This window comes from Bos mutus, chromosome 13, assembly GCF_027580195.1.
Source record: "Bos mutus isolate GX-2022 chromosome 13, NWIPB_WYAK_1.1, whole genome shotgun sequence".
Classification (NCBI taxonomy): domain Eukaryota; kingdom Metazoa; phylum Chordata; class Mammalia; order Artiodactyla; family Bovidae; genus Bos; species Bos mutus.
Window position 1 is genome coordinate 54508248 of NC_091629.1, and position 21771 is coordinate 54530018.

General features: G+C 42.5%; 1 protein-coding gene and 1 long non-coding RNA gene across 5 annotated transcripts in view; both read right to left on the reverse strand.

Annotated features, from left to right (window-relative positions):
* Positions 1 to 21771, reverse strand: part of CHD6 (chromodomain helicase DNA binding protein 6) — a 200705-nt gene that overhangs the window by 168218 nt on the left and 10716 nt on the right. Inside the window, exon 1 of one of the 4 annotated variants that reach the window (XM_070381755.1) lies at positions 3505 to 3563. The exons of the other annotated variants lie outside the window; for them this stretch is intronic. The gene's annotated coding sequence lies outside the window, so the exon portion shown is untranslated. Of the gene's footprint in view, positions 1 to 3504; positions 3564 to 21771 lie in introns of those variants that run through there. 4 annotated transcript variants of the gene reach the window in all.
* LOC138990541 (uncharacterized) lies at positions 18978 to 21649 on the reverse strand. Its single transcript, XR_011466677.1, has 3 exons — positions 21590 to 21649; positions 20108 to 20157; positions 18978 to 19173 (listed from the first exon to the last, which is right to left on the reverse strand). It is a non-coding gene; the product is annotated as an uncharacterized lncRNA (long non-coding RNA).

The window sequence follows — 21771 nt, forward strand, 5'->3', positions numbered from 1 at the left end:
CACAGCAGTTAAAGCTTGATTATGCCACAGATTTGCAGGTCAAATGTATCACCTATTTCCTTCCAAAACTTAGAAAACTATATGAATAATTATCATTATTCCACATATAATGGTAGTGTACTGCATTGAGAGGAGAGTGCACTGTTCAAATATCAAAACCACTAATTTAATAAAGGGGTTCAGTAATACAAGCACCAGTGCTGTGCACAGGAGAATCCTCTTTCATCTGTAACCGTGTGCTCCATCCCCCTTCTTGTTCAGTAAATAAAACAGTGAATCTAGAAAACCGCACCTGACCAGTTTTCACAATGTTTTCCTAACAGCTGTCTGCCAACAATTTTTAATAACTCTCATCAGGCTATCGCCCCTTTCCATAATTCTCTCTGGGCTTTATTTCTCTGTTGAATATGATTTGGTCAATAACAGTGGTAAAAAGGAAGAGACTGTAAAAATAAACAACAATAAATGATGCCTAAAGGTAGGATGAATACAGTTTTAAAACATGCAGTTAACCTTTGAACAATGTGGGGGTGAGGGGTGTTGCTGCTCCATGTGCGGACGAAAATTACGTTTAAGTTTACAGTCGACCTTCCACAGCCAAGGTTCTGCACCCATGGACTGTATACTGTAGCACATATTCAGTCAAAGAAAAAAAATCCACATGTAAGTGGACCTGTGCTGTTGAAACCCATGTTGTTCAAGGGTCAACTGTAACTAACAATGATCTGTAAGATGAAGCGCCTTTGGTCCTGGGGAAGGCTGATCTGGGAAATCTGCTTCTGTATTGATCACTATGCCCCTGGGAACAGAGCAAGCATCCAACACTGCATTACTGCCAACAAGGCAGAAATTAATTAGCTCTGCTCCCATTCTGTTGTTAATATTCTGAGTAAAGGTTACTTCCTTATTTAATACAGAAGTAGTTATATTTATCCATCCTCAGATAGATGGTTTTCAGATAGTAAACACCTTCCTACTGAAAGACCTTAGCATCTAAAACCTTACTGTTAAAAACTTGCCCTTCTCACATGCACTGTTAATAATAACTGAGGAACTAGAATGCAGCAAGCAACATTTATTACATTATTTTTCTGAGTCATCGTAATAATCTTATGAGTTAGGTACTGTTATTATTCCCATTGTATAGATAAAGAAACCAAAACACAGGATGTTAAGCAACTTGCCAAAGAAAACAGAGCCGGTAAAGAATGGAATAATTTCATCCTCGCCATAACTCAAAGTCTTTTGGGATAAACAGAAAAAGAAAAGCTACTGGCAACTCATTCTAAAATTCATTAGTATCATTAAGTCTCAGAAATTTTCAATAATTTGTGGAGCATCTACTGTGTGATCAACATTGTGCTGCTTACTAACAAGACACCAGAGGAGAAGCTGAAGACAGTTATTTCCTCTCAAAATCATACTGCCAAGGTAGGGAGGCAAAATACACATATAAAACTAGTAAGGAAAATATAAAGGAAGAGCTACCTTTTCATAAATTCAACCATTCTAGACCTCACTCTCACCTCAGTGCATTTTTTAGATACATCACAGTTCACTGTGGAAAATCAGAGACAATATTCCCACTAATCAGTGGTGGGCACAAGTGGGAGCAGCAGTGTGGATTTTTGGCTATGGGATAAAAATTATTTCACAATCTCAATTCAACTTAACACAGTGTGCCCATCTCTGTGTGTGTATACATATATGTATGTGCTATGCTTAGTCGCTCAGTTGTATCCAACTCTTTGCGATCCCACAGACTATAGCCCACCAGACTCCTCTGTGCAGTCTCTGGGCAAGTCTCTGGGCAAGAATACTGGAGGGTAGAGGGAGGGAGGGAGGGGGTGTGGGGTGAGAGAGAGAGAGAGAGCACAAGAACACTGGGGAGTGTGTGTGTGTGTGTATGTATTTCCCTCATGGCTCAGAGGGTAAAGCGTCTGCCTGCAATGTGGGAGACCTGGGTTCGATCCCTGGGATGGGAAGATCCCCTGGAGAAGGAAATGGCAACCCACTCCAGTGTTCTTGCCTGGAAAATCCCATGGACGGAGAAGCCTGGTGGGCTACAGTCCATGGGGTCACAAAGAGTCAGAGACTTCACTTTCAAAATGCAACTAAAAATTTTAATATATAATATATATATATATATATAAAAGATCACAGAGATCCAAATATAGGAATAAGACATTACCTACTTTAGTCCAGAGAGAGAAGACAAATCTGCTAACAAACGTATTTGGTGTGCATGCCAATGGAACTAAGGAAGAGTTTTAGGTCCAGTGGGAGCAGAAGGAAAGGAAAAAGCAACTACAAGGGTCAAGCTATGATAAGGTGACCCTTAGGAATGCTGTAAAAAAGAGCAAGTTAGAGAAATCTAAAATTTTACAACTGAACAAAGAAAATTACGTCCCCAGTCCTATAACAGGTCCTGAATATTCTATATACACAAATGTGACATTTTTCCTCCTCCCAAAAACCTACCCCTAATGTAACACTAATCTCAACATCAATATTTAATGTCCAACTCAGTCTCAGTCCAGCAGCTGATCAAAAATTACAAGGTATACAAAAAAGCAAAGTGGGTATGAAATGGAGACAAACCTCTAAAGAGAATCAATCAGAGATGACCCAGATAGGGAATTTAACAGTGTTTAAGACAGCTATAATGTGGTACAGTGGTTAAGAATTCACTTGCCAAGGCAGGCAACATGGGTTCGATTCCCAGTGTGGGGAGATCCCACATGCCAAGGGGCAACTGAGTTCATGCACCAAACTACTGAGGTCCACTCACTAGAGCCCACGCTCCACACAAGAGAAGCCACTGCAATGAGAAGGCCTCACACGGCAACTCAAGAGCAGCCCCTGCTCACCACAACCAGAGAAAGCCCATGTGCAGCAATGAAGACCCAGAGCAGCCAATAAATAAAGTAAGAAATTTTAAAAACTATTAAAAAAAAACCCCAATGCTTAACACGTTAAACAGTTTAGTAGACCATATGCATGAATAGATGGCAAATTTCAACAGAAAGCTAGAATATGTAAGAAAGAGCCAAAGAGAAACGCTTTTTTGTAATGGTATCAGAGATGAAAAGTTCCTTTGACGAGCCCACCAAACCCTCAATAAAATTAAGGAAGGAATCAACGAGCCTGAAGACAGATCACTACAAAATTACCTAAACCGAAACACAAAAGGGGGAGAGGGGCAGGGAGGACACAACAGACAGAACGTCCAAGAGCTGTGAGGTATGACCAAATACCACAAGCATGCAACTGGAGAGGGGTGAGCAAGGCAGAAATAACATTTGAAAGAAAGATGGCTTGAGATTTTCCAAAAATAAAGTCATCAAACCATAGATCTAAGAAAATCCTACAGGATGAATATAAACAAGTAAACAAACAAATAAATACAACAGAGAACACATACCTGGACACTTCACAGTTTAATTGCTAAAAACCAAGGTTAAAGAGAAAATCTGAAATACAGCTGGAAGAAAAAGGCATTACCTTCTGAGGGGGGGAAAAAAATTCAGCACACTACTTGCAATCCAGAAGATAATGGTGAGGCACCTCTTAACCACTGAAAAGGGGAAGAAAGAAAAAAAAAGACTTCATGACCCAGAATTCTAGTCAGCAAAAATACCTTTCAAAAATGGAGGCAAAATAATGGCTTTTCAGACAAAAGATGAAGTAATTCAATGTCAGCACACCTGCCCTACAAGAAAAGGTAAAGACGTCTTTCAAGTAAAAGGCATATGATAATCAGACAAAAAATGAGGATCCACACAAAATAGTTCCAAAAGTTATCAAAATGTAAGTATAAAAAATCTTTTCCACAAATTATTACTTATTCCAAAAGAACAATCTAAAGCAAAAATAATAACAGTATATTGTAGAATTTATAAAATATCTAAAAGGAAAATGTATGACACCAATAATCACGTAGGATAGAAGGGAAGAACTAGAAGCATACTGTATTGTTAGCATCTTACACTGCATGTGAAATGTGAAACGGTATAATAGTATGTGAAGGTAGAACTTGCCTCTAAATTTGGACAACTTAGATGAATGTATGAGTTCCTCAAAGACACAAACTAGACAAGCTCACTTAAACAAAAGAACCTGAACAGCCCTTCATCTATTAAAGACAGTGAATTTGTAGATAATAACCTTTCAACAAAGGCCCAGGTAGCTTCAGCGGAGAATCTCACCAAATAGTTATTGTACTTCATTTTACGTGCTTTACAGACACTACATTTTTTACAAATTGAAGGTCTGCGGCAACCCTGTTTTAAAAGATGAGAGTCAGCATGCCTTAGCAATAAAACTTATTTTTAATTAAGTTATATAAATTGCTTTTTAGACATAATGCTAGTGGTTGCACACTTAACAGACTATAGTATCAGATCAGATCAGATCAGAAGCTCAGTCGTGTCCGACTCTTTGTGACCCCATGAATCGCAGCACGCCAGGCCTCCCTGTCCATCACCAACTCCCGGAGTTCACTCAGACTCATGTCCATCAAGTCAGTGATGCCATCCAGCCATCTCATCCTCTGTCGTCCCCTTCTCCTCTCGCCCCCAGTCCCTCCCAGCATCAGAGTCTTTTCCAGTGAGTCAACTCTTCGCATGAGGTGGCCAAAGTACTGGAGTTTCAGCTTTAGCATCATTTCTTCCAAAGAAATCCCAGGGCTGATCTCCTTTAGAATAGACTGGTTGGATCTCCTTGCAGTCCAAGGGACTCTCAAGAGTCTTCTCCAACACCACAGTTCAAAAGCATCAATTCTTTGGCGCTCAGCCTTCTTCACAGTCCAACTCTCACATCCATACATGACCACAGGAAAAACCATAGCCTTGACTAGACGAACTATAGTATAAACATAATTTTTATATGCAGTAGCAAACCAAAAAATTCATGCAACTCACTTTATTACAATATTCACTTTATTGCAGTGGTCTGGAACTGAATCTGCAGTATCTCCTGTATAGCAATATATTACATATACTCTTCCAGAAAATACAAGAGGGAATACTTCCATCTAATGTCGGCCAGCATTAAGCCGACAAGTCCTGCAACAGCAATATAAGAAGCCACACATTTAAGACAAAGATCAAAACAAAGACACTAAAATCTTAACAGAATACTATCATATTGAATATGGCAATAAATAAAAAGGGTACTACATCAAGACCAAGTGGGATTTATCCTGGGTATGCAAGAGGCATTCAACATCAAAAATCAATTAATGTAATTCACTGTATCAACAGACTAAAGAAAAAACCCACATGATCATCTCAGCAGCTACAAGCATCTAACAAACTCCAACATTTGTGATGAAAACCCTCCAGAAACCAGAAATAAAAGCAAACTTCCTCAATCTGATAAAAAGCAAGGACGAAAAACCTACCATTAATGGGACTGCATAATTTTTCCCTAAACTCAAGAACAAGGCAAGAGTGTCTAATCTTACCATCATATCACTTCAACATCATACTGGGGTCCTAGCCAGTGCAATAAGACAAGAAAAAGAAATAGCAAACAGATTAAACAGGAAGAAATACAACTGTCTTTACTTGCACTCAAAATACCTATTAATATAGTAAATCCCAAAGAATCTAGAATAACATTTCTAAAATCAGTAAATTGGTTTGCTAAGATCATAGGATATAAGGTCGATATACAAAAGCCAACTGTATTTCTATATACTAGCAAGGAACAAATGTAAATTAACATTTTTAAAGTATCATTTATAAGAGTATCCCAAAACATAAATACTTAAAGAGATAAATTGAAATTAAAAGCACAACCTTTTAAATGCTATAAACCAGCTTTAATTTGATCAATCTCTTCCCCTATACAGAAAAGCTATGGAACCGCCTAAATAGTCTAGAACTTTAGAACAGGCCAACTTATTTTCTTCTCAACTCGTTGGAAGGTTTTGCCAAGTAACAATCTTTCCAGTAGATGGTCTCTTCTCTCACATTTTTCCTTGAAAGAGGTTCATCCTGAGAACTCACACTGTAAGGTTAGTTATCTTAGAACTAGGAAACTTAAAACTGGAATGCAGCCTCAGAACATTTTAAACTTGCAAAAGCCAAGTTAAAAGCTTCCCCTCTGGGGAACTGATGAGTCCAGAAAATGAAAAGCGTGAATATTCACTAAAACCCCCAGATGACATACAACCCTGTGTAGAAGACCTGTCTTATAACTGTGATTTCCACACATTAACAGCCTCTCTTAAACAAGGCAGTATTAGGCACTCGTGTATTTCAAGACATGTCCCCTTCCCAACACATCCCTACACATTTAACTGGACCAGAGGTGGGCCCCTAACCTAACATGAATCAATGACCAAGCAGGCCAACAACTGAGGACATGACATTTCTGGGCTGGGAGAAAACCTGCCAGGCAAAGTTGATTGTCTCTCAGAAATCTGAAATGGAAGGTACCAAGTAAGGCATAGGCAACAGGAGTGGGAGCTGATAAGTCATGAGTTCAAGAGAAACTACAGTCAGAAAGGGCTTTGGACGTGGAAAAGTTAGGAGAGAACACAACATACAAGTAAGTAGAAGCTATAAGGTAGAGGAGAACAATAAGGAAGAATGAGGAAAACACTGGGTGGAAAGAAAAGGGTGGAGTGGGCCAACTGGGAATCCTGTAATGGCCAGGCAGGAAGAGAGACCACCCAAGAAAGCCTGCCTGTCCTGGATGCAGCAGGATGACCGTACTGGTCATCTATTGCCACAATGATGCGTACAACAGCAAACCACAAAATCTTACTGGCAGAAGCATTTAATTTTCCCTCAGGTGTCTGAGCTGTGTTGGCTCTGCTTTAAGTTACAGATAATCTGTGGGGGCTCTGCTCTATGGTCTCACTCTGAGGCCCAAGCTGAAGAGGCTGCAGCTACTCAGGGGTCTTCTCACGGTGATGACAAGGGCACAAAAGGACACGAGCCCACCCGCACAAGCACAGCGCAGACTTCTACTTTCATCATGTTTACTAACATCCCACCGACCTAAAGCAAATCATACAGCCAAGCCCAAAATCAAGGGATAGGGACACAATCCCATCCACCACGAGGCTATGGCAAGAGAATGAATGTAAAACACTACTACAAAGAACTGAAGAATTGGGGTCAAAGACTCAGGGATACAAAACACAGGGAGCATCCACTCCCCAGTGCAATGTTACCTATGGATCCTATCTCCTCCTCCTCTTAAGAGGGAGGATATCATCTGAATTATTTTGTTGAACTATTTCTAATTTTAAAAGGGTGAGGGGACTTTAAAAGTCAGGAGACGTATCTAGAAAATATGGCAGCAAATGCTCAAGGATTTCTAAAGATGGAAGGTTCCAATAAAACACACCACTCTACCACGTTCCTCTGAATCTCAAATCAGTCTGCTGTGGGTTGCAGGCTCCCAACAGCCAAAGTAAATGAGTACTGTTAGCACCTTTGTGGCTAAAAAACACTTTTCAAGAATAGTATTACCTACCTAGTTTGTAAAAGAGAAAAAAAATCACAGACCAAAAAAAAAAAAGTCAGTAGAGTCAAATCTAAGAGTACAGAAGAACAAAATGGTAGGAAACTAAATAGACAAATGTGGAAAATGAAAACATTTGATTTGTTGAAGGTACAGGAAATACTGTTGACTAAACAGAGAAAGGTTTTTTTTTTTTTTTTTTTTAAAAGAAAGACACAACCAAACCAAAATGGAGTCACTTGGGCTAAGCCTGGGTCACCAAACAGCAACTTAATACGTAATTTACAGTTTCAACTTCTCCCAGGAGGGGAATTTTAAACCAGTCAATCTGGAGTTACCTGGTCAGCACTAGTGAGGTAATCTGCTTGACAGACTTCTGCAGTCCCCTAAAGGAAGGTGACCTTGCCACAAATAATCCACACTTTGCAAGTAACTTCTTCATCCCATTCCCTTCTGCCTATAGATCTTCCATCTGACACAGCTCTTTAGAGCTCCCATCTGTGTGCTGGATGGGACGCTGCCCAGTTCATGAATCATCTAATAAAGTTAATAAGGTCTTTCAAATCCCTTCAGTTGAATTTTGTTTTCAACAGGTTTGAAAGAGTTTTGTTTCTCCAAAAAGTAAGTAAAATTCTGGGTATACTTTGGAACTGTGACCCATTTTAAACAATGAATTTACTCCCTGTAAAAGAATTAACAGTAACTCAGTTATGTCTGTTTAAAAAAAAAGGAAAAAAAAAAACCTCATTCATCAGTAAACAGCCAAGCAAGTCAAAGAGAACATGAGTATTATATTAATATAAGCAGAAATTAGAGTCACAATGCACAGTACCTTTGAATGCTGTTCAAAGATCTTTAAATGCTCACTGTGACCCACACCATACTGGCAAAAATTAAACTCCTGGTCAATCAGCCCACAGCTAAGCAAAAGAATAGAAAAGGCAACAGAACTATGTTGGCAGTAACAGGGATGCAACATGAACACGCCTGGGCATGCCATGACTTTCTCAAACCCCCTGCTTCACATTAGGCTGGGTTTAATATGATGCGATGGCTTCCCACGTGGCTCAGTGGTAAAGAATCTGCCCGCCAATGCAGGAGAAGTGGGTTCGATCCCTGGGTCAGAAAGATCCCCTGGAGGAGGAAATGGCAACTCACTCCAGTATTCTTGCCTGGGAAATCCCCTGGACAGAGGCACCTCGCAGGCTACAGTCCATAGGGTTGGGAAGAGTCAGATACGACTGAGCACATACACACAATATGATGTGAGCTAACACATCTCGTTCAACTCTGCATGAGTTCTCTTCATGGCCTAGAAGTTTCAAAGTTCTAATTCTGAAAATGGGTCTTAGCACAGCAACTCTGGGACACACACCGTAATAATACACACTACTTCACTGAAAACCAGAGTTCTAGCTCCCAGGTACCTATAATAAGCCTCATATGCACCACAGAATCTCAGTGTGGACCGAAACAGAAGCAGCCCCTACAAAATTCATCCCAACAAGATTTTTCTGTCTCCACTGAAACAAGCTTAGGAGATGACTGTCTAAGAGCACATCTTTAAAAGAAAAATCCCCTCAGTGGCCATCACAATAGAAAATTCAAAATAAAAATCCTTCTACAGAAAACAACTTTCCGCCCAGAAGCAGGAGGAAGGTTAAGGTGATCTGACTTAGGAACAGCTCTTTGGTGTTCAAATGTTCTGATAAGGAGAATGCCAAGGCTGTTTAACTTCAGCTAATCAAAAGGGTGAAACGGCAGGAGAGGGATATGGTTTGCTCAACATTGGAACAGATTATTAAGAGTTATGAAAGTTATGACATCACTTTTCTCATGACATTCACCTGGCCTATACAGTTTGGATTCTTTTCATCCTAGTCCCTATTTTCAATCTCTATTAATTGACAGAATACCAGTCTTAAGTTCTAGACACATCACTCAGGACTCACAGGTTTGTGTGTGCACAGACAAGTCATGAGGAAGTCAGAAGTGGTGCTTTAAGAGCAAGCCCAGCCCCCAGAGCGGTCTGAGCAGACTCGGCTACCTCACAGCTCCCTGCTGGTCTTGGAGCGGTCTGACCCCTGCGTTTCTCAGGGGACAGCCTTCACACAGCCCAACAATGTCATGACAGGTTCTGGACATGGGTGTAAATGAGCTGAACCGTCTCCTCCCACACCCCAAAACTTGCAGGTTGAAGCCCTGATCCCCAGTACTTAAGAATGTGACTGTATGTGGAGAGCAAGTCTTTACAGAAGTAATGAAGTTAAAATAGGGGTCTCTGGAGTGGGCCCTAATCCAATATGGCAGGTGTGCTTTTAAGAGGAGATCAGGAAACAGAACACAGAGAGAAGCCTAGGTGAGGACAGGGCGAGAAGGAGCCCTGCAGTCAAAGAGAAATCAAATCTGCCACCCTGACCTTGGACTTCTAGCCTCCAGAATCATGAGAAAATACACCTTTGGGTAAGCTACCCAGCCGGTGGTATTTTGTTATGTTAGCGCCAGAAAACTGAGAGAACAGGGAACACATTTTGCTACAAAATCTCATGATTAAGGGAGAGATGCTCCAGCAAAATCCACCCTCCCTTAGGAAATTTTTGATGGCTTACAGGACATCTCAAGTCATCTCAATTATTAAAAAAAAAACAACACACAATCATAATAAGCGTCTCTGTAGTTTTATCTAACCTGAAAAAAAATCTTCCATAACATCAACAGAAGAGCACTGCAGGGAGTTTTCCTTTGGCTACAGCAGTTACCAAATTTGACTTCTGTTCTCTGCCTTCTTCATAATGATGCATTTACAACTGGTCACTAGAGTGGTCATCTCCTACCCACAGCTCCAACTAAGAAGCCAAACTTGCACACTAAGGTTTTCCTCAAAATTTCTTCCGAAAGTAGTATTTTTGGTCTTCTTACACATCTTAATCAATCTACAAGTATTACTAATGCAAGTTTCCAAAGATACCATGATGCTTCACATCTCCACACTTGAACTTGACCACCTGGAAAAATTCTAATCCTTTGACAATGAGAAGACATTTCACCTCCAATAGAAAGTCTTTCAAAAACCATAAAGAAAATCTTTCAAAATCACTGCAAAAACCGTAAAGGTTGACCAGATCTTCATTTTAATTCTGTGTATTATATGTAATTACGTGTGTGCGTTTATCTCCTGCACTGGACAGCAAGCTCCGTGATGGAAGGAACTTGCTCACCTGTGCTCGCAGGCCCATGCGGAGCACCTGGAATTTGGCACCTGCAAATGCTCTGCACAAACACATGTCACCAATAAACACATAAGCCACATGTGATTATTCTGGATCGCTTCCTGACAGTGTGACGGGTTATCAGTGCTCTCCAGCCATCTATATGAATCCCACAATCATAAAGCTGAGTAAGAGAAACCAGATACAAAACAAGACGTTCTGTATGCGAGTGTGTGTGCTCAGTCTCTTCAGTCGTGTCCAACTCTTTGCAACCCTATGGACTGCAGCCCACCAGGTTTCTCTGTCCATGGGATTTCCCAGGCAAGAATACTGGAATGGGTTGCCATGCCCTTTTCCAGGGGATCTTCCTGGCCCAGGGATCAAACCCGTGCCTCCTGTGGCTCCTGCATTGATGGAGGATTCTTTATCCACTGAGCCACAGGGGAAGCCCTACAAAGGAATATACACATGTTAAAACCCAGTGAGCAGTACCCTTGATATATGTACACTTAACCAAATGCACGTTATACTTCAAAAACCCAATCTCTGGACTTCCTGGTGGTCCAGTGGTTAAGACTCCATGCTTCCAACACAGGGAGTGTGGGTTCGATCCCTGGTCAGGAAACTAAGATCCCACATGCCACAAAGTGTGGCCAAAAAAAAGTCTTAGCTTGGAGCTAGGCTACAAGGAATACCCCCATCTCCTCACACAAGTAGGAAACTGCCAGAGTTGCAGTGTGCCTGTGGGTGTTACATGGGTAGCAATTTTTTCCCTCCTATAACTGGCCCACAGCAATATCCTTGGGCATCCAGTTGCCCTACTGCTGAGGCATAGGAGCCGAATGGCATTTCAGGACACTAGGGGAAAAGGGGGAGATTTTACAACTGGAAGCTCTTTCTACTATATCATTAAGAATCTATAAACACACTGGCAATAACATCAGAAGGAGGCCTCTGTCCATCTCTCTAGCCATTTTCACTTAATTATTCTGCAACTATTTACCTACCAGGAGAAGGAAATGGTAACCTACTCCAGTGTTCTTGCCTGGACAATCCCATGGATGGGGGAGCCTGGTGGGCTACAGTTCACGACTGAGCGACTTCACTTCACTTCTAACTTCTACTCATCCATCAAAACCTAACTCAAATGTTAACTCTTCTGAGAAGATTTTCCTAACCTCCCCTATGCCTTAATGTTCCTTTTATTGTTCTACTTATTTTGTTTCCCTGCAATTTAAATATTGCTTGTGTCTATTTCCCCTACCAGACCTGTGGTAACATGTTACCCTGGCACCAGGTACGTCACAGGGAACTCAGAAGCATGCAAATGTCCGCAGAACTAATTTGAAATATGACTACCACCTAACAAGCCCTACCATTTAAATGCCCAACTCAAGAGCCCTAAAATAAGTGGTATTTCCCAGATAAGGCACAGTCTGTACTTGAGGGAATGAAAAAACTATAAATATTCTCTAGGACAATGTTATTTTTAGTGTTGTGGTCACCAGCCTCTAACAGTGAACTTCAGGGTAGCAACCTGGAGACTAAGTGACTTAAATGATGATCACGGGATCTGCCAGGTAAGCTGCACTCCTCAGAAGGCTGGTGCAGCAGACATGGTCCCAGAGGCAGCAGGTTCACCTAGTCCAGGCAGGGTCTTCAGTGTCCTACATTACATGTAAGAACAAAAAACTAACTGTGTGACTCTGAACAAGTTTCTTTATCTTCCTGACCTCAGTTTTCCTCATCATAACATGGGGAGTTGGGGCACTACAACAATGTACAACCTCATAGTTTTAAAAGATTAAATATAAAATATAAAGTGAGAATATACAATGTTTAGTTCCCGGCATATAGTTAAGCATTCCACGAATATATGCTCTAATTATTCTGCTGCTCTGGGATGGGATGTCTCAGTTTTCTTTGAAAGTGAAAGTTGCTGAGTCATGTCCGACTCTTTGCAACCCCATGGACTACACGGTCCATGGAATTCTCTAGGCCAGAATACTGGAGTGGGTAGACTTTCCCTTCTCTAGGGGATCTTCCTGACCTAGGAATTGAACTGGGGTCTCCTGCATTGCAGGCGGATTCTTCACCACCTGAATTATCAGGAACTCCTAAATATCCCTGTCCATGGGATTCTCCAGGCCAGAATACTGGGTGGGTGGCCATTACCTTTTCCAGGGGATCTTCTCAACCCAGGGATCCAACCCAGGTCTCCCCCATTGCAGGCAGATTCTTTACCAGCTGAGCCACAAGGGAAGCCCATGAATATTGGGGTGTAGCCTATCCCTTCTCCAGAGAATCTTCCCAACCCAGGAATCAAACTGAGGTCTCCTGAGCTGCATTACAGGCGGATTCTTTACCAGCTGAGCTATCAGGGAAGCCCTTTTTCTTTTTCTTTGCCGGTTTTCTTTGCTCCTATCATATTCCTGCCCTGCCTGGTTCTGGGGTCAAAAGCAAGCAGGGGCAGGGACTTCCTTGCTGGTCCAGAGACTCCGGCCTTGCAATGCAGGATGCATGGGTTCGATCCTTGGTGGGGGAACTAAGATCCCCACATGCTGCACAGTACGACCAAAAAACAAAAAGGTAAACACGGGCAAAATCTACTCTCCAGACCTTTTGACCACTCATTTCCCTGTCTGCGCAGATGATTCCTCCTGGCTGCAGGCGTGGCCTCCCTCTGACCACGCATGCACCCCAACAGACCCCATTGTTTAGGCCTCTTCTGCTCTTCTAATGAAGACTCAGCAGCTTCCTATTTCATTTCCTCAGTGCTTCATCCCCTTTTAAGAGATTAACGACAGCAAATTAATCAAATATATAGATTGCTACAGTCGCTCTCTCCAATATTCTTATGGATAAATCCAATCTTCCCCTCTCCACATCCCCATTCCACTTTCTTTTGGTGGGGGGGTGGGGGGAGCATGTGTGCGGGCACCACAAATCACAGAATGAAGATGCCCGTTTCACCTTCCTGGTGAGGCAAACCCTTTGGCTGCCACCAAAGCAGTTTTCACCTGTGGGTTTGAAAAGCGCACGGCCCCTGCCATGAGCTCTCCAGCATTCATCCCCTATGAAAGTGTTAGTCATTCAATTGTCTGACTCTTTGTGATCCCATGCACCATAGCCCACCAGGCTCCTCTGTCCGTGGAATTCTCCAGGCAAGAATACTGGAGTGAATAGCCATTCCCTTCTTCAGGAGATCTTCCCAACCCAGGGACTGAATACTGGTCTCCCACACTGCGGGAAATTCTTTACTGTCTGAGCCACCAGGAGCTCTCCAGCATTCATCTCTTACCAAGGAGTAAAATGACCAGTCTGTTCAAGTCCAAGGGTATTTATTAAAACAAAGTCCCATGACTACAGTGAGAACCAGGGGTTCAGGGTTAGGACCCTGTCACTACTTCCTTCTCACTTCTTTGGTGGACTACGGGTGGTCTCCAGACCAGCGAGGCCTTGGCATTGTTCTTCTGGCTGAGAGCCAGGCTGTTGCCAACCAGTGGGTCACAACCAGCATTTCTTTTAAAATAAAAAAATACATAGAAAACAGGTGAATTTTACAGTATGTAAATTACCTCAATAAAACTATCTTTAAAAGAATACAGACTAAAAATAGAGTACATGAGAAGCAGTTAAGAATAAATACCGAGTATTAAAACATCTGAATAACATATTTGCATGTACACTGGGCACAGTACAGTGTTATTTCTGTGAGCCACGGTCACAACAAGATGACCAAACTCTGGTTTCAGCCATCAGCTGTGAGCCTAAGGTAAATTCTCTGTGGGCAGGAGAGATGGCAAGCAGACACTCTGGCTTGTGCTGTTTCGAGACTTCACAGACTGCCTCCAGCTTAGCTTAAAGCATGCATTCTCAAGGGGACAGTACCTCTCCAAGGGGGCAAAAACTGGTTCCTGGGGGTTAAAATACCTTACTCATTATTAAGCAGACACAGTACATAAACAGATACGCTACATATTTGTGGTATTAAATCTTCATGGATGGGAGGATAATACTAAAAAAAATAGCCTGTCTAAAAAAGGCTCCTTAGGGGAGTGATAATGGAAAAAAAAAAGATTGAGAACCATTTCATAAAGTCTAACTTCCAAGACTCCACATTCAGCCAGAAATGATGTTATGAGCAAAGCCCTGCCTTCGGTTGCCTCCTTCCCATTAAGTGTGTATGCTGGGGGGAGGGGGGGCTCGTGCAGGGACGGGGCTTAGGGAAGGGAGGGGTGTTCGGGACGGCAGGAGCCGGTTAGGGACCTGAGTCTAGTGTTCTTAGCCCCCTGGTCAAATACCACGTCACTCTCACCTCCACCCACCCAACATTCAGATCAATGCTCAGGTTTACACAGAAAGACAGCAAGTTCAGTTTTGCATATGGAACATGCAGGAGAAGCTGCAAAGAGTTACGTGGTTGGAAATGAGGGTCTGGAGCTCAGAAGAGAATGGGGATGGAAACAAAGATTTCAGGGTCATCAAGAGCTAAAACAAGCAAGAAGTCTGCCCAGGAAGGAGTGTAAAACAAGAAGGGCAAGGGAGCAAAAGGCCACAACCACTAGAATATTTAAAGTGGGGGTGGGGGTAGGGAGGTCCTTAACAGTTTTCTCAAAAAATTAAAACTATTAATTAATATGAACTGTATAAAGACAAGGTCATCATAATCAGCAGTCCTCAAGAAATGTCCTCAGAAGACAACTCCTAACTCTTACTGTTTCAGGTGATTTAGAGACAACTATGCAAAGCTCTTCCCAAAGTCTCATTAACACTACCACATTCTCCACTTCTTTTATCATTTTTTAAAGTACAGTAAATTCACAATTTTGTGTTAGCTTCAGGTGTACAGCAAAGTAACTCAGTTATATATATGTGTGTGCGTGTGTGTGTGTGTGTGTGTGTGTGTAAATATATATATATTCTTTTCCAGGTTCTTTCCGTTATAGGTTATTATAAGACACTGAACATAGTTCCCTGTGCTAACATTCTCTTAGGTACCTGGGCAACCTGAATGGCTTAGCCATAAAATGGGCAGCGACTCTGCATAGGACAAAACATCTCCGAGCATCAGGATGATGCCCACAAGCCAGTCGACACTCAGTGCTAGGTTCTACTTTAGGATGAACCGGTCATCCTTAGACTTCCTGCCATCAGTCTAAGAAGGTCCATTCCCAGTCTGTGACGGGGGCCGTGGAAGGGGGTAAACAGGTAAGCAGGGTGGGAAGCAGGGCCATGACGTCCTTTAAAGCGGGTATTCACTCCCATTCTGGAAACCTGTGACTACCAGATGGCACTAATCCACACTGAAAGGCAAGGACACACTTAATACGATGTATGATCCTTGACAGAATACTAGATCAGGAAAAACAAAAAAGCTAAAGAACAAGGAAATGGTAAAATTTAAATATGGACTACATACTGGTTTTATGTCAAGTATCCCAAGTCATATGACTGTATTATAGTTGGACATCCTTTCTCCAGGAGTGAAGTGTCACCATGTCTGCAAGAAACTCCCAAAGGGGATAGCTTTAGAAAGAACTAGACATATAGCTTCCCTGGTGGCTCAGACGGTAAAGAATCTGCCTGCAGTGCAGGAGACCCAGGTTTGATCCCTGGGTTGGGAAGATCCCCTGAAGAAGGGAATGGCAACGCACTCCAGTATTCTTGCCTGGAGAACCCCATGGACAGAGGAGCCTGGAGGGCTATAGAACATGGCGTTGCAAAGAGTCAGATATGACTGAGCGACTTACTTTCACACTTCACACATGCAGACATGGAAAAAGATATAAAGCAAATTTGGAAAAACATTAATCATTGATGAATCCAGGTAGAGGGGAGATGGGTGTTAAGGTATAATTCTCTTAACTTACTTTCTGTAGGTTTGCTATTTTTCAAAATACAAAGTGGCAAGGGGTATAAATGCTGTCAAATATTTTTAAAGTTCTTAATTTCCATATGTTCCAACTCGCCTCCATTAGAACAGAGTATGAAAGGTTGACATGAAAATGCTTCACAACACTTTAAAATACTATCCCCACAGATAAATTTATTTGGCAAAGAGGAATTATTTCACATGCACAAACCATGTCTGTTTCTACACTATAGTGATAAAGTCCTGAGTCAATACACAGCTTAACAGAATCTGGGTATTATTTGTGAGGTTTACCTTTCATGTGCTGTTGCGGAAGGTAAACCTCAGGAATACTTTAAGAATCTAGGTACTCTACGTGGAGTCTTTATTTTAAAGGGTATATGAATACTAGTTGATTTTATACAAATACCAAAAGTTAAGGGCAAATTTAATTATCTGGGCTAATGAAAGACAGTACAGATAAATCAACTCCATATGCAGACATTGTTTTAATCACTGGGTTTTAACTTCCTAAATCTTTCATCAGAATTATGAGGAAGTAAAACTGACCTAAAAGTTTCATCTCCATCCATTCTCATTCCTAAAGGAATTTCTGTTTAATAACAAAAAAGAGAGAACCAATTGAAATAAAAATGCCCTAAGAACTCAACTATGGGTATCTGAACAAAAGAAAACTGACTTTAATCATGGCAAATATTTATTGAGAACCTGCTACCCACAGCTCTCCATGAGGAATTCAAAGTACAGCGACTGGACTTTGCACTCATGGGGCCACAACTTTACGGGAGAAGACAAACATACAGCAAACTGAAGAACAATAATAATGGTTGACTCTGTCTTCCCTTATCCCTGCTCCCAATGCCTCAATTCAGAGACTTATCTCCTAGCCAGGCCATTGCAATGGCCTCCCTCATTCATTAACCTGCTGGTCAAGCCTCTCCCAATCACTGGTGCTTAACTTGGATGCACACTGGAATCACCTGAGAAGTGACCAAAATTCCAGCGCCTGAGTCTCTCTTCCAGGGAAATCTGCTTTTCCGGCGTGCAGAATGGGCACTGGCTCTCTTAATGCTTTCCAGGCAATTCTAATACGCAGTCAAGTTTGAGCGCCACTGTTTTATACCAATCGCTTCTACCAAGGATGGAATACAATTTACTCTCCTCTGTTTAGGTATCTGATGACTCCTCACTACCAATACAAATCTAAACTCCTTCCTGCAATCTCCAAAGCCTTTCAATGTCTCCAAACTACTCCTCCAGCCCGACCTCCCACTCAGCTCCACAGGCTCCACCAGCCTCCGCCTGTTCCCTCAGAGGATACTTCCTATGCATAAAAGGCTTCTTCAAATCAGACACCAGTCCCAGTCTGATTATTCACTCCAAATCAATTTTCAGGAACCAATTTAAAAGTTCCTTCCTTTGAAAAGCCTTCACCAACTTCCCTGGGTACATGGGGAGTTCTAACAAAACTGGACACGGCTCTAATTTGACATGTATCACGATGTTGGTAGTAGGAGTTTTTATTTCTATCTCTAGTAGGACTGTGCATTCCTCAAGGGCAGAGGCCAAGTGCATTTATCTTCAAGTTCCTAAAGCCCGGTAAAGGCCGAAACAAAACGAAAGTTCAACAACTGTTTACTAAGTATTGAGGCATCATATGCTTGTGGAATAAAGGAGGAAAGTGAAAGCGAAAGTGAAGTCGCTCAGTCGTGTCCGTGGACTGTAGCCCTCCTCCGCCATGGGATTCTCCAGGCAAGAATACTGGAGTGGGTTGCCATTTTCTTCTCCAGGAATAAAGAAGTAACAGTATGAGAAAAGACAAGTCAGTTACAGAGGCAAACTCTGACTCCAGAAGAGAACTGGGTAAAGAGAGTGCTTCTGGCAGATACAGAGGGGGAAGGCCCCATGAAGACACTGGGACTAGTCTCAATCTCACAGAAAGGGAAATATCTAGATATTTGTCAAGAGCAAGGGACAGAAAACTAGGAGCACAGAAAACAGCAGATACAGTCCATGGCACAGGAAAAGCCATTTAGCTGTCTCCTGGGCTTCCCTGGTGGCTCAGACAGTAACCAAGAATCCACCTGCAAGGCACGAGACCCAGGTTCTATCCCTGGGTTGGGAAGAACCCCTGGAGAAAGGAAGTGCAACCCACTCCAGTATTCTTTGTGCTTCCCTGGTGGCTCAGACAGTAAAGAATTTGCCAGCAAGGCAGGAAACCTGGGTTTGATCCCTGGCTTGGGAAGATCCCCTGGAGAAGGGAATGGCTACCCACTCCAGTATTCTCGCCTGGAGAACTCCAGGGACAGAGGAGCTTGGTGGGCTGCAGCCCAGGGGGTCGCACAGAGTGGAAACAACTAAGCAAGTAACACAGTGGGTTTTCTCAAGAGATTCCCAGCCCCCCAAAAAAACTGACCTTTAGAAATTAATCATGCTTTTCTTAGTTATGTAAATCTATTCTGTCTCCTTATCCTGCTTTATTTTTCTTCTTAGTCAGCCACCTGATACATCATGGTTCTGCATATTCAAATAAGCCTGGAACATAAGCTCCATGAGAGCAGGAACTTGATTCTGTTCACCACTGCAGCCCCAGGGCTTATATCTGTGCTGAGCACAAAGTCAAGGTTCAACACATATTTGCTGAATGGATGAATGAATATATTTATTATGCCCTCGGATCTGATCTTTCCTTTCAGGCAGAGACTGGCTCCCTTCCTCACCCAGTCTCCACATATCCAAATCCTGCATCTTTCCTACCCGAAAAAATGCCCAGTCTGACTCAAAGCCTTCTCTGACACCCCATCCCTTCCTTTTCTGAACTTCCAAAGCCCTTTATCTTTCTTGTCTTGGACACTTTTTATGGGCTACTTCATAATAGCACAAATATCTGTGTACAGGTATCTGCTGTACAGGTAGACATATATCTTATCTCCCCTCTATACTGTAAATTCTTTAGGGGCAAGCTCTAGGTCATTTCCTCCCCAGAGCGTATAAAGTTACTCAGTAATTCCTACTGAACAAAAGGAAAAATTAAAGGTGGTATTAAATCTTTGATATCTTAATATTAACCTCAGAAAGATTAAAATCAGTAGTGATTTATCTCCATCTTAGTCCTTGGATACCTGATTCTTCATAAAATTATAATATCTAATGCTTAAATCATGCTTACAGTGTGCCAAGTATTGTTCCAAGGCATTACATAAATTAACTCATTTAATCCTCGAAAGAACCATGAGACACAGGTATTATCTCCTTACAGATGAGGCAACTGAGGCATGGAGAGTGAGCAGCACAGCAAGAAGTCAAACCCGGTGGCCGGCTGCAGAGGCCATGCATTTTAATCACCACATCGGGCAGTCTCCTATTCATAAGCTAAATGTGGCCTTCTGAGAAATTTGCTTCACAAATATTAGAAATGCGAGGATATTTACGGCAAGGAACTATGCTCATCACGTGGAAGATGGAATTTCAGAAGGCAATAAGAGCAGAGAACAGATGACAGAGGAGTGGTGGGTGTGCAGCCCAACGCTGGGAAGGATACATGCTGGCTGGAGCAGTCAGCCTTGGACCTGAAACGGCAGGAGCATCTATCTGTAAGAAGGGACGAAACAGAGAGGTAAGCAGAAGTTCTGACATGAAGTAATTACAGGCAGAGCCCACATTCTAGACGCATTCGGTACCGAGATGACACAGCCCACAGTAGGGCAGCACACCGCAACTGCTTAAGAATGTCGGGCTCAGGACCTTCCTGGTGGTCTGGCAGTTAAGAATCCGTCTGCCAGTGCAGGGGACACAGGTTTGATCCCTGCTCCAGGAAGGGCAGCTAAGTCCAAGTACCCTAGGTCGTGCTCACCAAGAAGAGAAACCGTCACAACGAGAAGCCTGAGCACCACAACCAGAGGGTAGGCCCCACTCGCCGCCACAACTAGAGCAAGCGCACACGCAGCAACGGAGACCCAGCACAGCCAAAAATGAACAAGCAGACACGAATAAAACCAAAGGCAGCTTCCCTGGTGGCTCAGTGGTAAAGAATCCGCCAGCCAATGCGGGAGACAGGAGTTCAATCCCTGATCGGGGAAGACTCCCCATGCCACAGAGCAACTAAGCCCATTATTGAGCCTGCGCTCCAGAGCCCCAGAGCCCCAAGAACCCAGCCCATACTGAAGCGTGCACGCTCCAGTGCCCATGCTGAGCGAGAAGAGAGGCCATCGCAAGGAGAAGCCAGTGCACTGCAACGAGAGAGTAGCCCCCACTCACCGCAATGAGAGAAAAACCTGTGCAGCAACCAAGACCCAGCACGGCCCCAAAAAATTAATAAAATAAAATAAATAAAAAGAATGTCAGGCTCAAACTGCCTAGGTGACTAGCTCAGAAATTACAGACAAGTAACTTAACTCCTTTACCTCCACTGCCTCAGCTGTAACATGGGCTATTATCAGCCCTTAGCCAGGAGGATGAAGGAGAAATCCATGTATATTCCTCAGGATGCGCTTGGTTATGCTGCAGTTAAAATTCCTGTTTAAAAAATGCAGTGGTCTAAAGTATGGGCTAACTGGCTTATACTGTGTAACCACTGCAGATTTCTTTCAGGGGAAAAAAAAAAGCATCTGCCTAGTATCTCACATGACTTTCAGTCAAATTTCAGTATCCAAAGCAAGTCACGTGGCCACGCTCAACTTCAAGATGATGGACTGCAACTCTACCGTGTACCCAAAAGAAACACGGAGAACAGCCCTAACAACCAGCAAACCATGAAAGGACCTCGCACCGTACCAGGTGTTCAGTAAGCAGCCAATGACCGAGTAGCTGCTATCACCATTATCATGATTATTGAGGGCTCTGGGAAAAACTTATTCTAAGAACCCTAAGGCATAAAGCTGAAGGAATAAGCAGATGTGAGAACCACCTCCAAACATATTAATTGCAATAAAGCAAAGGTGAACTTATAAGCATCTCACCAGGATATAATGGAAGGACATGCCAAAAAGTTTCTAGTAAGCAAAGAATAGTAAACACGAGTTACCAAAATAGTATCACAAGCCTTTTACCATGGTATCAGGGAAGGACATGCCAGACTGTTTCTAGTAAACAAGACATAGTAAACAAGAGTTACCAAAATAGGACCAGTCATTCTGACTCCTTTAGGACATGCAAAATTTCATTGATGATATCCTTATTTTAGAGAACATAAGAAAAATTACGCAG